This window comes from Gracilinanus agilis, chromosome 2 (assembly GCF_016433145.1).
Source record: "Gracilinanus agilis isolate LMUSP501 chromosome 2, AgileGrace, whole genome shotgun sequence".
In the NCBI taxonomy this organism is placed as follows: Eukaryota; Metazoa; Chordata; class Mammalia; order Didelphimorphia; family Didelphidae; genus Gracilinanus; species Gracilinanus agilis.
The window spans coordinates 441,409,070-441,426,719 of NC_058131.1; positions in this window are offsets into that span (position 1 = coordinate 441,409,070).

The following is a 17,650-nucleotide window of genomic DNA, read 5'->3' on the forward strand; positions in this document are numbered from 1 at the left end:
GGATATAGTTACTCATCATCTATAGAAGGTGATCTCTTTACATGGGAGCAATGCATCTAAAAGTCTTTTTATCCAATTTTAATAGCCATCGGAGGACTTGGAATGGACTGTCATAGACAGGTTGAGTTGGCTCAGTATGCCAGAAGTTCTTTATGTAAACTTTGTTAACTGGGTGCAAGTTATGGAGCAAGAAGTCTATAGGACCTTCTGAGTTAAAATGGTGACAGAGTAGAAGCAGCTTGCTTGACCCCTCCTAACCCACACAGATAGGACTCCTCAAGAGGACATAAAAACAAATCCAGACAAATGAAGGGACTCCACAACAGGGTGCAGCATTGAAGATACATGGAATTGGGGCATTTCCATGCTATAAGGGGTGAAATAACTCTCACTAAAATGTGAGCTGAGCAACCCCCACCCCCACACACACACCACCTACAGTGTCAAAGCCAACGCACAAGAGTTAGAGCAAGTTTGGTGCATTCATTGAGTTCTTGGCAGCTACTTGGGATCACCAGGGCCTGCTCCTGAGAGCAACAAGACTTAAGAGCTGTGATATTGGAAATTTGGGGACCCTCAATCTTAATATTGAGGTCTCTGGTGTAAACTTCCTGTGGATGTTTAGGGGACTTAAAAATTACATTTCCCATGATTCCTCTTATGTAATATAGGTGAGCAGGAAGTATGATTTCATAGACAGAGGTATAAAGTCTCAGAACTTGATTGGGATGCTCTCTTTGCTAGGAAGCAGTCAAGGGGAAGGTATGGCGGCATTTTTGAATTAGATCTTAGCCGGCACTTGGTTTTATCAATTATCAATATGGATTACATTAAACCCTTAATATTTTACTATATACCCTTCTATATTGATTTTACTTATTACAGACCCCAAGAGGCTAAAGAATGCGAAGCCTTGGAACACAGACCTTGAGCTCAGGCATGGACCTTCAGTGGGGACCCAGTGCAGAGTGTTGCAAGACTGTGGAAGCAGTGCCCTGAGACTGTTAAAGGAGCTTCAGACAGAGGAACAAGCAAGGGGATCACCAGGAGGCTTGACCCTGAGAACAGCTAGACTTGAGACCTCAGGAGCCTAAAGAGTATAGACTGACTATGGCTATGAGGATAAAGTTAAGAGGGCGCAAGACGCTGTGACTCAGAGAAAAACTGCTCCACAGCTCAAAAGGATAGGCAGAGAGCCTGTATGCCTCACCTATACTTCTAACTGAGAAAGAAATAATAATAATGGCAAGCCAGGCACAAGATCCTCCAAAGAGAAAAATCAAGAAGAAATCTTTAACACTCGACAATTTTTACACAGAAAATCTCTAGATAACAAAAGAAGTCTATAGGACCAGCTTGTACAGCAGCTCCAGATTCATGGAGCTCTTACAATTTAGCCTACAAATCCTGTATATATGAGGTAAGAGAAGTATCTCCCCCTAGTAACAATGCATAAGTCAGGGGAAGTTGAGAGCAATAGAGAGAAACATGGTCTGTCAGTATAATCTGTGAATCCCATCAAATCCAGCTGTCGTTTACAAGATCTCTGTAGCTGATGCTTGTAACCACTCTCTGTGATTCCTCTCATTAATAAAAGTTTTTGCTGTATAATAAATCACTTCAATTTAAAAGAAAATGAGAAATTATGTGGGAGGCCAATAACATAAAGTCTCAAATATATAAAAATCTGAGACTCCTCTTTTGACTCCTTTTCTGATCCATACCCTTCCTTAATGAAAAGCTTTAAGCTCCTAACAATCCAGCTGTTAAGAGGTTAACATTCTCTCTTTTGGTCAGAAATACAATTGTTTTTGTTTCAAAAGTAGTTCAGACACTCAAAGGTCATAAATTCCTCCAGGAGGGGCATTTCATCCTAGAGAAAATATTCCCTGTCACAGCCTTCTGATAAGGACCCAGTCGAAGTTCGACCTTAGCCTTGTTCTATTTGGAAGCTATTGAGAATCTTTGTGTTTTTTTTTTTAAACCCTTGTACTTCGGTGTATTGTCTCATAGGTGGAAGAGTGGTAAGGGTGGGCAATGGGGGTCAAGTGACTTGCCCAGGGTCACCCAGTTGGGAAGTGGCTGAGGCCGGGTTTGAACCTAGGACCTCCTGTCTCTAGGCCTGACTCTCACTCCACTGAGCTACCCAGCTGCCCCCTCTTTGTGTTTTGATATGACATAATTTGTGTTCCTGTGCAAATGCAAAGTTTTGAGGGGGTTCTTTTGTGTGAAGTAAGTCTTGAAGTATATATAATAAACTCCATGCTGCAAGAGATGCAGCAGCAGCAGCAGCAGCATGAGCTGACACGAAGCGGTGTCCATGTCCACTTATTTCTTATCAACTAAACCATCATTGTCATCATTATCAAATTATCTGGAGGTGATAAAAAGATCTCCAGGAGGGGAAAAGGCTTAGCCTGTATAAGGGGATGTCCAAAAAGCATCTCAAATGGTGAGAAGTATAGATCTCCTCTGGGCCTGCTTCAGAGATAAAATAGGGTCAGAGGGAGAATTTGAGGCCATTTCAAAATGAGTCAGTGCACAATTTTCCAGTCATAGTTTTAAGTTCTTTATTCATTCTTTCAACTTGGCCTTAGCTCTGGGGATGGCATGGTACATGGAATTTAGGAGTTATCCCCAAACATGAATAAATTTGAGACAAGATCAAATTGGTAAAATGAGTTCTCCAAATCAATGCATGCTGGCAGGCCAAAGCAAGGAATAATTTTCTTTTAAAAGCACTTTGGCAACAAAACCCACTGTGGCTCAAGCAGTAGGACGTGCTTTAAGCCATCTGGTCAGCTGATCTACTATGATCAGACAAAATTTATACTGTCCATCTTTTGGCATAGTAATAAAATAAATTGACATGTGTTCAAAAGGTATATAAGCCAGAAGACACCCACCAAACACTTTTCCATGAAAGGCATGCTGATTAAATGCTTTTCAGGTAGGGCAGGCACTTTAGAGTCTATGGTAGTTATGCCAGGGGCTATTGTTATATTCAATAATCTGGGAAGAGATGGATGCCACCTTGACTGACAGGGATGGCAGTTGAGAGACTCGGAGTGTTCCCAGGTGCATTGAGCCAGGGGCAAAATGTCAGTTGGCCTCAGCCTATTTATACCCCTCATAGCCACTTTGGAGGGAAGTCTCTGGACTGAGAGGTCTCTGGACTCAGAGGCTGAGAACTGGAGATCACAGATCTCTGCCAGCCTCCGTGATTCAATCTGGGCAGTGGGTGACAGGGTGGTTTAAGAAGAAGAGGGTAGGAATAAGTCTGAATCTATTTCCTGATAGACTGTGAGAGCTAGTGAATCACCAACACTGGTAGTGAGAGAGCTGAGAGAATAAAGACCAGCAATACATCTTCAGCAATAGCCCTTCCTATTCTCTGCCTTGGCTGTGGCCAGGTCCAGCCAGAGATAAAGGGTGAGGGTGAAATCTCAAGCCTCTACCTGATCCATAGCCTCCAGTCTTGATTGTTAATTAGTCTAATAGATAATAGATCAATAGGGTTTCCAATCCCCAATCCTTGACCTTGTTCTTCTTTCCCTACTTATAGATAAAAGAGTGTTCAACAACAAGTACCTTCCTGAGTGGCCTTTCCCTTGGGAAGGGAGTCAAATGCAGTCAGATCCTGAACATTATCAAAGGCAGAACAATAGCCCAATACCAATTTCTCCAACCCCAGATTGGGCCTGGAGAGGTTACCCATCTATCTAACCTCTCAGGGGTCCTTACTTGGGCAGCTGTTAAAGGAACTTAGGTTATCAACCAAACCTGTTAGAGAGAAGGGATAACTTACAGCAGCAGCCAGGGTGATAGGAGTAGGTGTTCTTCCCACCAACTGCAGCTGAGGAGATCATAGACAGATACACCTCATCACCACCATTATACATCTATATCTCCCTTGTACTTTTATTGCTATAACATTATCCATATTCTTTTAATAAAGTCCACAATGCCCTGGGTACCAAAATGACCATTTTTGTGAATAGATTGGCAAATTTGATGATAAAAACTCCCAGGGAGCAGGGATTCTCCTTCAGATGTTACCCATACTCCATTTATCTGTTTGGCCTTAAATTTTTGCTTCCATTTTTCCACTTCCTTTTCATTATAAGAAAGGGATAGATTTAAGTCATCAGTAGTTGTCAATGTCAAAATTAACTCAGGCTCTTCTAAGGCTGCTAGTGTAAGAGGGAAATTAGGGTATTTTATAGATTTATATATTTAAAACGTGGCCACCAGGAATCAACAGTTCAGATTGATTCCGTAATTAAATCAGACCCAAGTGAGCATCAGGTTAAGGCAAGTTTATTTATAACTAGGAAGGTGAAGGTATAGGATCAAAGAGAAAGGGAGAGGCTAGTCCAGGCCTGGTTAGGCCTGGACAAGAGAGAAGGTTAAAAGGCTAAATAAATCAGGCTACAAGCCACAAGGCCTAACAACCAGATGAACTAATGCCTACTTAAAGCAGAATTTAGAAGCGGCCTAGGTAGGCCAAGGAAGTCAGCCTAACTTACCCACGTGACAATACAGAGTGTAAGCGTTCTGTGGTCTCAGGAGAGGTCCTTCAGCACCCAGTTCAGAGCGGGAACTGCTCCAACAGGAAGTAACTAACTAACTTAAAGAGATAGTGTCTTTCATCACTTCCCGTGGGTCCACCTCTAATTCAAATGGACAAATGGCAGCCTCTACATTGATTTGGACTGCCCAAAGGGCAGTCCCTTGTTCTTGATTTGTTACTTATTGTCACGTGTGGGTAGCTCGTCTCCCCCTCCCCACTAAGGAAGGTGAGGGTGACGTCATTTCTATGCCTAGGTTAAGTAAGAGTTTAGCTATGAATGGCTAGAGTTAATTTCATTTACATACTAGCTTTGCAGTGGTATCTGCTTGGTCATTCCCCCTGGAGACAGGGTCAGTGGCTTATGTATGGGAAGAGCAATGAACTATAGCTAGGGCTTCAGGGAGCTGGAGGGCAGAAAGAATATCATTAATAATTTCTGCATTTTCTGTACATTTTCCAGCTGATGTTAAAAATCTCCTTTGAAGCCAAAGCATGCCCACTGCATGACATATTCCAAATGCATATCTAGAGTCTGTGTAAATTGTTGCCTTCTTATCTTTGGCAATTAGACAGGCATGTTTTAGAGTGTAAGAATGAAAAGCAAGCTCTGACATTTTGAAATTTGTCAGTTAGAATGTTGAGAAAGAAGAATCCAGTGACAGTTGGAAGAGAGCAGAGACTTCTGGGAAGGAGAAGCCTGAGGAGCAGCTTTTTGGGGGGAAATCCAGAGTGGGATGTGGTTGAAACCTGTGTCCCTCATAAGTGAGCTTTGGGGGGGAGGGGGCTTTTCCCTGATATACAAAAGAAGATCTGCTTTTCTCCTGAGACAACTTATTTCCTGTGATTCACTTATACCTACAACAATGCCAACAGAGTTTGGGAGTTTCTGGACTTTCTTTGGGGAGCTTATCCCTGAACCCCACTTGCCTTGGGATTTGCCCAGCAATATCCCTCCTTGACTTTTATCAATCATAGCTTTATGATAAATGATAATTAATAAATGATAACTTGTGGGCTCAAGAAAGTGAAGCTGTGTCTGGGCTTCCTGTCTGGCCCTAGGGTCTTAGACTTGGTGGCTACCTGGCACAGTGAAGGACTTTTGGGATTAGGGGTTTTCCTGCTCCCTCTTTCCTGTTGAAACCCTATTCCCATTCCCTCTGCTAGTTGTTCCTTGAATCAAACACCCAAGATTATCCAGCTAGATTCTATTGGTGGGAGGCTACTGATCTCCATTTTAAGACTGACTCCCATGCTGTGAGTAAGGGGGAAGTTTATGTGTACCTCGACTGGCATCAACATCATGTCAAGGTTTTCCTTCAACCCCTCAACCCTGGCACAACCTTCCAGAAGTTCCCTGTTTCCATTCAGGGAACCCCAATTGTCTCTCAGTAAGTAGGGGTGGCTATGAGGGAGGAGGGGTCATTTCACATCTCCCTTGCTTGTTCCCAACTACACAACCCCCTCTTTACAAGAGCTATAAGTTCTTCACCTTGAACACTTATACTTGAGGGCAGTGAAACTGACCACAGAATGGCAAACTCTGTGACTACAGCAGCTCCTGTGTAGCTTATACCATCCCTCATAAAGGAAGAACCATCTGTAAATAATATTAGGTTTGAATTGTTTAAAGGAGTGTCCAGAAAATCATTTCCAGGTTTTTAAGCCATAGACACTAAAGATTCACAATTGTGCAAGGGTTTTTTAATGTGATTTTTTCATTATTCTGGAAGGTTACCTCATACCTTGTAATTCTTTGATCAGAAAATGCCTATGTTCTATGTTGTAGCAACAATACTTCAATTGCATGTGGGCACATTATGGTTGAAGGGCATCCCAATACTAAATGAACAGATTTAATCACTGGTAAGACTATGGCAGTTATGTCTCTAAGACCTGGTGGTGCTCCTAAGGCTATTGGATCCAGCTGGGCTGAATAATAAACAACTGGGCTCTGAGTGGGTCCCAAACTTTGAGTTAAAACACCTGAAGCTACTCCTTTCCATTCGTGTACATATAAAATACATTTACTTTTGTACAACAATGTAGGGCTGTCTATGAATGCCTGGAACAAATGAGACCAGGTCCATTGGGAACCTTTCCAAGTGAAGGCAAATATATGCCTGGAATACTCATGAATTGATATGGGAAAAAAAATGCAGAGCACAAGTCTACTATAGTAAAGTATATAGCTGTGCTAAGAATGAGGAGAATCAAGAGAATATTATATAAAACGGAAATATTATTTGAAGGATGACTTGTATATGTCCACCTCCAGAGAAAGAACTGATAAATTGAAATAAGGAAGACCTAGTTTTATATATACATACATCTTTTTGTTGAATGATGTCTTCTCTAATGGAGAAAGAAGGAGGGAGTTACTTGGGTATTTTAATGTAACAAGTAAATTTAAATAAAATAAAAGAAATCAACAGGCTTTGACAAAATGCTAGTTACAAAAGGTGAGAGATATTGAAAGGTCCAAGATGACTCTTAAATTGTGAGCCTAAGGGACTTAGAGGAAGGTGTTGCCCTCTAATACTAATAGGGAACTTTGGAGAGGGTAGCATTTAGGGAGAATGATAATGAGTTCTATATTAGATAGATTCAATTTAAGATGTCTACTAGACTTCTGGTTAGAGATATCTGAAAGGTGGTTGGAGATGGAAGATTAGAGGTCAGTAGAGAGTTGGGGGAAAGATAGGAAAATTTAGGAATCATCAAGCAGAAAGAAATCTAATCTATGGGAGTGGATGAGATCACACAGGGAAGCAATTTGAGGAAAAGGAAAAGAGAATCCAGGACAAAACCTTGGGAAAGTTCAGTAAGTGGGATGAGAACAAAAAAAGAATACTACCTCAAAAAGTTAGAGAAAAGAGTGTATTTTCTTGACCTCTTTGATGCATTTGACACTGTTTACCATTCAGTCCTCCTGGATACTTTTTTCTCTTTGAGTTTTTGTGACCCAACTTTCCAACTACCTCTCTCCTTTTTAGACTCCTCAGCTGCTTTATCATCTATATCATACCTCCTAGAGGTATATCATGCTAGAGGTATTCCTTAAAGTTCTGTCTTGGGCCCAATTCTTTTCTCTCTTTACACTTTCCTTCTCAAAACTGGGATCAATCAGTAACTAAGCATTCATTAAACACTTTAAAATCATAGAATCATAGAAATGCCTTCAGAAGCCATCTAGTCCTCATTAACTCCCATGGATTTAATCTCTATGTATACCACTCATAGGTCTATATATTTAGTTTCAATTTCTCATTTGACCTTCAGTTTCATATCACTAGACATTTCAAACAAGATATCCTAGTAACATCTCAAACTTAATATGTATATCCAAAATTGAATTCATTGTCTTTCCCAAAAATACTACTATTCAAACTTTTCTATTTTGATTGGAAGTAGTTGACTGGTTGGTTGTTGTCCTATGTGCTTGAAGATGACCAAAATGACATCACTATGCCAGGGTCAATGTATAATTTGTCCAACTATGGCTGATCAAACAAATATAAGCTCATCTCCCACAGGAAGTTGGGGGAGGAGGGCATGAACATTTGAGCATATTCAGAAAGACTTCATGTAGAATGTGATACTTGAATTGTAACTTGAAAGAGAGGGATTCTATGATATAGAGATAAGGAGCAGTGCATTCTAGATATGTGAAGTTGTCAATGGAGGGGATAGAAATGTATTGCCGTGTGTGAGGAACAGAGAAAAGGTCAACTTGAAAAGTCAGTGATTGGTTATAATCTGCACTGATAGAAGGAAATACCCACACTGATGAATTTACAAATCCATGACTCTAACTTGATTATAAACTTGGAGAGTGCAAAGCCTGTAACTTCTTTATTTTTCTCCCTCCAAGGATGACTAATATAATCATTTGCACATTGTAGATCATTTTTTGTTTTGTCTTTCTAACTAACTGAATTGGATAAAAATTCTGGAATCACCTTTGGCTCTGAGAGGTGAGCTTTCATCTTATTTTGCCCTGGGCAAGGCCTTTTACCTTACCTCCAGGCCACCAACTCCAAATTATGTCACATTATGAAGACTGACTCCTTACAAATCCCTTGTACCCCATTAGAATGTAAACTCATTGAGGAAAGGGATTGGCTTATTGCTGCTATAATTCATATCCAGTGCTTAGAACATTGCTACTCTATTTAATTATCTGTCTATCATTGTCTACCAACTGATATGCCTAGATGGCTTTTAATCTTGATACAATGAATTTTCTTAAAAATTTGATATATATATTTCACTATAATTGATTTCCTTTGTAATCATATGCATTTATTTTAGGCATTTAAAACATTATTCTGAGAAGGGGGTTTCACTAGACTGAGACACAGAAAAAAAAAGACTAACAATCTTTTATCTAAGTGCTTAATAAACCTTTGTTGAATGGTAGGATGGAGCTGACCTATGTTAGACACTAGGTGCAGACACTGCAGATCCTATGGGCCTAATATAAGCCTTTAGCTGAACACAAGCAGAAATGACATTTTGAAATATTGAGCTGAAGAGACACCAAAACTTGAGATGTAAGAAAAACTCAGCTTTCAGGGACATTCCAGGGTCCTTGTATCATTTAAGTTTACTGGAAAGCACTAGTCTGGAAAGATTTCCTTGAGGCAAGAGGCAACAATTAAATTATTTTAGTCAAATATTTATTTTAATGATTATTCACTTATTTAAAACTTAACATAAAAGATAGAGTGGGTTTTACTTGGAACTTCAAATTTTTCACATTTTTTGTCATTTTGCCCTGTGACTTCTTAGAATAATAATTTTCTTTATTCTCAAAGAAATAACTTTTATTACTCAAACAAAACTGTCAAGTTTCTTTATCTTTAGAAAGAGTTAAGAATTGTCCTTTGTCCTCATCATTTGTAAAATGTCTCATATCATCCAATGACTTGCTTATCATGTTAGATGCCAACTTCCCCTGGATGGTTAGATTTTGATAAAAGCTTTCTTCAACAATCCTCTTGATATTTAAAAACAGTGAGTAATTTAGAAACTTTCTGCCTTTTTCTCAAGACAGACTATTTTGCATCTTTAATTTACATTTTGAAATAAAATCCTAGAAGCCAAACCTCAAAAGTTTCTGTGGTGCAACTTAGATAAGCATCTGCATTTCAAATGCTTTTGCTGAACTTGATAATCTTAGTTTTCTACAATTTAGTAGGTGGGGAAGGTAATGAAGAGTTGTTAATTTAAGAATTCTATTAATTTCAGTAACTGACATAGTGTTTAGAGAATTGGACTTAGAGTAAGTAAGAGTTGGACTCCAACCCTGTGACCTTTATTTATGTCTTATTGTCCTGGCCACTCTCTAATACTCTAAATTTCATAGATGTTGATCTAAATTGACATCTGGAGTTTCCTCATGAGAATTCTCTATACCACTGAAAATACAGATATAGTTAAAAAAAAAAACCCAAAAGAACTGAATATTGAGAACCAGTCAAAAAAGGAATCAGTAGCCACTCTCTTCTCCTCAGATGAGAGGATGTGAGATTCAGGTTCAAGTTAACTTTTGATCACTTTTTTCATAGTGAAGTTGGATGACATAGGAGGACTCCAAGTTCCATATCTACATCCCTTCTCATCAAACACTAATTCCGCAATGCACACAGAGAGCAATTAGCCAAGAAACCATTTCTTCCATTCAATAGTAAAACAAATCAGAGAAAATATCTTGGCCTTAGCTATAACAGGCAGCAGCGTTCCTTGCTTTGTTAACAGTGTTAACCCTTTAAATTCAGGTTTGATAGGAACTTAAAGCTTTTCAGTAAGGCCATAATACTTTTCAAGAAGATATCACAAGGATCACAAAAGGGGTCAAAAAAGGAGTCTCAGATTTTTATCTATTCTCTTATTGGCTTCCCACAAAAATATACATAAGAAAATGTAGAGAGACATTGGAGAAACAGGGTCAAAATTAGGGCCTATTATCTGGATTCCCTACGTGACCAATCCAGGCTGAGGCAGGCTTTGTGTTTGGTCCTGGTCACCTGAGCCCTGAAAAGCTCTGGTACCAGCAGGTTGGTTAATCCAAAAACAACTTGACCCCTCCAGGAGGCTATTAGGAGTCATTTAGAGAAATACAGTCTGTAATAGATGTTTTATCTGGATCCCATTACAAAATTATCGGCAAGTAAAACTGTGTATGATTTTTCTGCACTGCATATCAGGACAGACAGAATGGACCATCTAAGGTAAAAATCTAAGGCTCCTCTTTTCATTCATTTTCAGATCCCCACCTTTTCTCAATATTCTTACTGGAAAGCTTTGAGTCCTTAGCAGACCAGCAGCTACTGAGTTAATTTCTCTCCTTGATAATTAAGAAGCATGAACTCTAAAAAATATAGTCAAGGCCGGACACAGACAAAGATAGAGATAAGACTTTATCTGACCAGGTACAGTCCTGTAAATCAAGGCAGGACTCAATTAGTAAAAATCTCCATGAAATATATTTCTGCTCCCAGAATTAACCCCCTACTAATTGGTGATTGGAATTTGGCCCTTGTCCTTGTCTATCTCTCTACTTTTTAGACTTTAATGGGTTTGTGTATGATTTGTAAACCCTTCACAGCTGTGATTCTTTCTCTGTGTTCTTTGTTTGAAACCAGTATATAAATAAACTCTAAACTCCATGAGGTTGGAGCAGCTATGGCTAACCACTAGTCTGGCTGTTCTCAGTTTCTGTTTCCTGTCTTCAATCCGATGCCACTAAACACCACTCAGGACCCCCCAAAATACATAGAGCTGGCTCTCTATAAGAAAATATATAGCAGGAAGTACAAAATTAAAAACCTACTAAGAATGAGGTACCTGAATTCAACCAAAAAGTAGTCCTAGACCTCATCCAATGGGAATTCCCCAAAATATTTAGAGTAGCAAGTTGGAGATGAGGATATGATAGAGACTACCAGCTCCTCACACATCTTCCTAGAATCTTTTCCTTAACGTGAACTAGAGTTGGCCTCTTCCACATTCTATTTTTGAAGATGGACATCAGAATCACTCTGTGACTACATACTTGAAAGGTCCCAAAGAAGCCTGAATGAGGCTGGAAATCGCCCATTCTTTTTTAAAATTAATTAATTTGTTACATTAAACAATCCCTCCCTGTCCTCCTCTCATTAGAGAAGGCATTGTTTGACAAATATATATATATATAAAACTGTGTCTAACTTATTTTTAGTTATCAGTTCTTTCTCAAAAGATATACACAAGTGATCCTTCAAAAATATTTCTTTTGCCATATATAATGTTCTCTTGGTTCTACTCATTTCACTTTTCATAATTTCATGTAGGTCTTTTTATGTTTTTCCAAAATTAACTTGCTCATCATTTCTTAGGGCAAAGTATATTCTATCAAATCATTTGCTATAACTTGTTTAGCCATTCCCCAGTTGATGGGCATCCTTCAATTACCAATTATTTGCCACCACAAAGAGAACTTCCATAAATGTTAGAACATATAGGTTCTTTTCCTTTTTCCTGATCACCTTAGGAAAGAAATCTTTTAGTACTATTACTGGATGAAAAGTTAAACCTTCTTATAACTCTTTGGACATAATTCCAGATGGCTCTCCAAAATGGTTGGATTAGTTCATATCTCCACCAAGAGTATATTAGTGTCCTCATTTTTCCATGTCCCCTCAAGCATTTGTCATTTAATCCTTTTATCATTTTAGCTAATTTGATAGGCATTAAATAGTATCTCAGAGTTATTTTGGTTTGCATTTCTTTAATCAATAATAATTTGTGGCATTTTTTCACATAGTGATATATAGCTGTGATTTCTTCATGCAAAAACTCTCTGTCTCGTACATAATCAGTGGTTAATAAATATTAAATGAATGACTGACTGAAGATATAAGACAGAGATGAAACAGGCCTTCCCTTCAAGGTGATGTGGCATGTGTAGAACTTAGTAAACACAATATAATACAAAGTAATTTTAGAGAAGAGAGTCCTAACAACTGGTAGATCCAGAAAGAACATTTTATTCTTTCATGCCTGCTCTCTAATTCTTGATTCAACTAAGAAATTATTTTGTCTTTGGTACATTTTTGTTCATAATGAAGACAAATAATTTTAATTTTTATAATATTCCATAATTTAGATTATATGTAGATATGCTTACACATACACATTCATATATATGATCATATACTTAATTTAGGAAAGCCAGACTATTATATTTCTTCTATGGCTTCTACCACTAATTCAATAATTCCAGTCTTGGAATGAATGAATAGACATTATTATGGGAAAAATATTGTGCTAAGTACTGAGTCATAACTAGAAAAGCAAAACAACCCCTCTCTTCTTTTCTTTTTAAAAAAATTCATTTAATTAATTAGTTAATTAATTAAGAATATTTTTCCATGATTACATGATTCATGTTTTTTCCCTCCCACAGCCAATGACCAGTTCAACTGGATTTTACATGTATCATTGATCAAGACCTATTTCCATATTATTAATATTTGTAATAGAGTGATCATATAGAGTCTACATCCCTAATCATATCCCCATCAAACCATGTGATCAAGGAAATGTTTTTTTCTTCTGTATTTCTATTCCCATAATTTTTTTGTCTGCATCTAGGTAATGTTCTTTCTCATAAGTCCTCCAGAATTTTCCTGTATCATTGCATTGCTGCTAGTAGAGAAGTCCATTACATTCAATTGTGCCACAATATATCAGTCTCTATGCACAATGCTCTTCTGGTTCTGCTCCTTTTACTCTGCATCAATTCCTGAAGGTCATTCCAGTTCACATGGAATTCCTCTAGTTCATTATTCCTTTTAGCACAATAGTATTCCATCACCAACAGATACCACAATTTGTTCAGCCATTCCCCAATTGAAGGATATTTCCTCATTTTGCAATTTTTTTGCCACTACAAAGAGTGTGACTATAAATATTTTTGTACAAGTATTTTTCTTTATTATCTCTTTGAGGTACAGATCCAGCAGTGGTATGGCTGGGTCAAAGGGCAGACAGTAATTTAAAGCCCTTTGGGCATAGTTCCAAATTGTCTTTCAGAATGGTTGGATCAATTCATGACTCCATCAGCAGTGCATTGGTGTGCCAATTTTGCCACATCCTCTCCTTTTTCTTTTCTTTTTACAAAATTCTTACCTTCTAAGCAGAAGAGTAATAAGAGATAGACCAATGGGGGTTAAGTGACTTGCTCGGGGTCACAGAGCTAGAAAGAATCTGAGGTTCAGCTAGGATCTCTCAACTTTAGGCCTACCTTTCAATCTACGGAACCACCTGGCTGCCCACAGACAGTCCATCCTTTTAAGTTTATATTCTAATGGAGGAGAACACACCTAGAGGAGGCTTTAGATGCAAGTCAAATGTAAAGAACAGTATATAGGAAAAAAGAAATAATGTTATTTTAATATTGGAGAAACCCATATCTATTTCTGATATTGAATCATTTTATAGTCCCAAGAACTTTGGTACTGAGGATTTTATTTCATGAAGACCTAGGTCTTTCAGGGTTGCTGTACTTGCAGAAGTAATTGTGAAACTCAAACTCCTTAGGGATTGCTTTCATGTAATACCCCAAAATATCTGTAAATATTTCTAAATTTGTTCCTAAACTCTCAAAGCAAAATTCCTTTTAATCCATTTTGAATAACAATTTTTAAAAACCAAGTATATAACTCATTTAGGGTCAGTAAAGTCCTCCTTTTCTATTTCATTCACATGGAGATGATTCTGGGTACTTGAAAGCTAGGCCAATGGGGCACCAGCTCTGGTTGGTACATACAGATTAGAATGGCTCTGAATTTAGTTCTATCAATGGCTATGTTGTAAATGGCTATGTTTAAATGCTAATCCAAGGATTTTATATTTGATCCTAAAGGTAATAAGAAACCATTGAAACTGTGTATAATATTATCAGACTTTTATTTTAACAAAATTACCTCAGTAGATATATATTGAAGATAGATTGGAGAGGGAAGAGACTTGAAGCAAGGAAACAACTAAAGTCTATTCCAATTATCTAGGCATGAGAGGATGAGGCCCTGTGATCATTGTGTAAGTGGAGAGAAGGGTATTATACTCTTGTGAAGTTAGAAATAAAAAGACATGACAATAGATCGAATACATAGAGGTCAGTGAAAACAGGAAAGTTGAGGTTTTTACCAGGACTTGGGTGTCTGGGAGAAGAATGGTACTCTTGATAGTCATTAGGAAGTTTTGAAGAAGAGTTTGGGTAGAAAAGATAATGAGTTCTGTTTTGAATATATTGAGGTTGAGATACCTATACGACATCCAAAATGAAGAACATGAATTTATAATGAACCCATTTAGTAAATACATGACTTTCCTAGTACCATGTAGCAGCACATACTTAGGAGTGGAGATGATAGACTATAGGTGTAATTTAAGACTGAAGATTGGAAAATAACAAGCAATGATATTTCTTTCATGTTTCTCTTCTTTACTGCCACAGCCACTACCTGGTAAAGACCCTAGCTATTGTAACAAAGTCTTCTTGCTTCTTCTCTTTCATTCTAATCTATACCATACATCTCTGCAAGAATGATGGTTTGTAACAATATGTTAGATCATATCATTCCTCTAATTCAAAGCAGTTTCTGTTATTTGTATACCATTAAAGTTTCTATTTCTTAGATCAGTATTCAAGGTCCTCTACAATATGGCATCACCAATTAGAGACAGAATGGTGAATTTTTGTAGTAATGTAGGACAAAATGTTGCTAGGAGGCCAAATCCAATTTTACTAATTGAAACTCCTAAGAGGGTTGATTTGCATAATCTGTGATTGCATTCTGAGAATGAAACCTGGAAAGGAATTTTCTCACTCTAAATTAAATATGGACTTAAAGGAGTACAGTGGTAGCTCACATAGAATCAAAGAACTTAAAAAATAGACAATATGTCCAAGGGTTTCTCTAGCAAGCCGTTTGGTTTCCTACTAGAGTCAAAAGACCCTTAACCACTTCTTGATCCAATTTCTCCTCTTTCTCTTGATACCATACACTCCTATAAGGCTTTTACACCTTTCAAATTCAAAAAGTTCCTATAATACTGGACATATACTTCTTGAGGATGATTCTGTCAACAACTCAGAAAAGGGAATACAAAATGGAAAATATCAGCAAGGGGACAAGATTTCCTACTTGAATCCATGTTTTGTTTGAGCTTGGTAAATGAATGTGGAAAAAGAATATGATCCATTCTCAACTTCTCACACAAAAGAGGCAAAACAGACACTTGTCACATAGGAATTATGGCCAAAAATGCCTAATTAGAAACTTTTTTTTCTTTTAATGGATGTAGCATGCAGTCTCCCATACTACTATCTGAGTTTGAGAAAGTATCAAGAAATCTCATAGGGTTTGTCACATAATGTAGAAAATGCAAAATTAAGTTGACATCTTGTAAAGAGTACTGGATTGGGATTCAGGAGCCCCAGTCTCTATTTCTAATTCTGTTACTACATGAAATTGGACAAATTACTATCCATCTATGGTTGTTAGTTTCATCAGTATGTCAGACTAGATATTCCCACAGATCTTTGGGTCCGTTTCAACTCTTGCCCACCAATGATCAGAAGAATCAATGATGTTCATTTTCCCCAAACATACTAAGCAATGAATCCTGGGAAGTTTTCAGGGAAATTGGATACATGCTTCCTGGTATGACTCCCTATAAGCCACATTAGACTAGAATCTTCTGTTTTATTGACATTTCATTAATTAACCCACAGTATCCCTTCGACTATAAGAGTACTATAATGTTTTCCCACTGAGAATCTCTGGAGAAAAAAAAGAAATTGAATTTATTTCATCTACTGTGAATTCATGGTACATAATCTCAGCTTGGTTCTCACTGAAGCTTGAAAAACCTCCTTCCTTATCTCTTTATCTCATTTCTTGTTGCTATGTTTTAAATCTTTTTTTTCCTCTCCTATTATAACAGTATCATCCCCCTCCTGTAATCTCTATGCATACCCTGAAATACATCTATAGTCAATGACATAACCTTACTTCCACGTAGGAGATTGAGATTATTCAACATGAACTCTCTGCTTCTTGCTTCCATTCCTCAAACATCTTTAGCAACAACAGTCTCTCTCTCTCCTCTGTTCCCATTAAGGAAGAGGTATCTCCATCCTTCACTAAGTTTTCCAGCTTATGGTTTTGATTTGTTTCCTTCCAGCCTCTTGTAAAACTTTGGTTTAGCAAGTATCCCCACTCCAAAGTATTTTCAGTGTCTCTCTCTACACACTCCTGAACTTGCTAGACTTAAGGACCTGTGTTAAAATCTTGCCTGACAATTTGGAACTATGCTCAAAGGGCTTTAAAAGACTTTTGATCCAGCCATATCACTGCTGGGGTTATGCTCCAAAGAGATAATAAAGAAAAAGACTTGTACAACAATATTTATACCTGTGCTCTTTGTAGTGGCAAAAAATTGGAAAATGAGGGGATGCTCCTCAACAGGAGAACCATATACACGGAGACAGATACTATTTTGCCCAATTATATGGCAACAAATATAACAATTTAGGAGATATGGATAAATATTTACAAAAATATAAACTGCCTAGATTAACAGCAGAAGAAATAGAATACCTAAATAATCCCATATCAGAAAGAGAAATTGAACAAGCCATCAAAGAACTCCCTAAGAAAAAATCGCCAAGGCCTGATGGATTCACAAGTGAACTCTATCAGACATTCAAAGAACAACTAATCCCAATACTATACAAATTATTTGATATGATAAGCAAAGAAGGAGTCCTACCAAAGTCCTTTTATGACACAAATATGGTACTGATTCCAAAGCCAGGTAGATCAAAAACAGAGAAAGAAAACTATAGACCAATCTCCCTAATGAACATAAAAACAAAAATCTTAAAAAGAATACTAGCAAAGAGACTCCAGCAAGTGATCAAGAGGATCATCCACCATGATCAGGTGGGATTTATACCAGGAATGCAAGGTTGGTTCAACATTAGGAAAACCATCCACATAATTGACCATATCAACAGTCTAA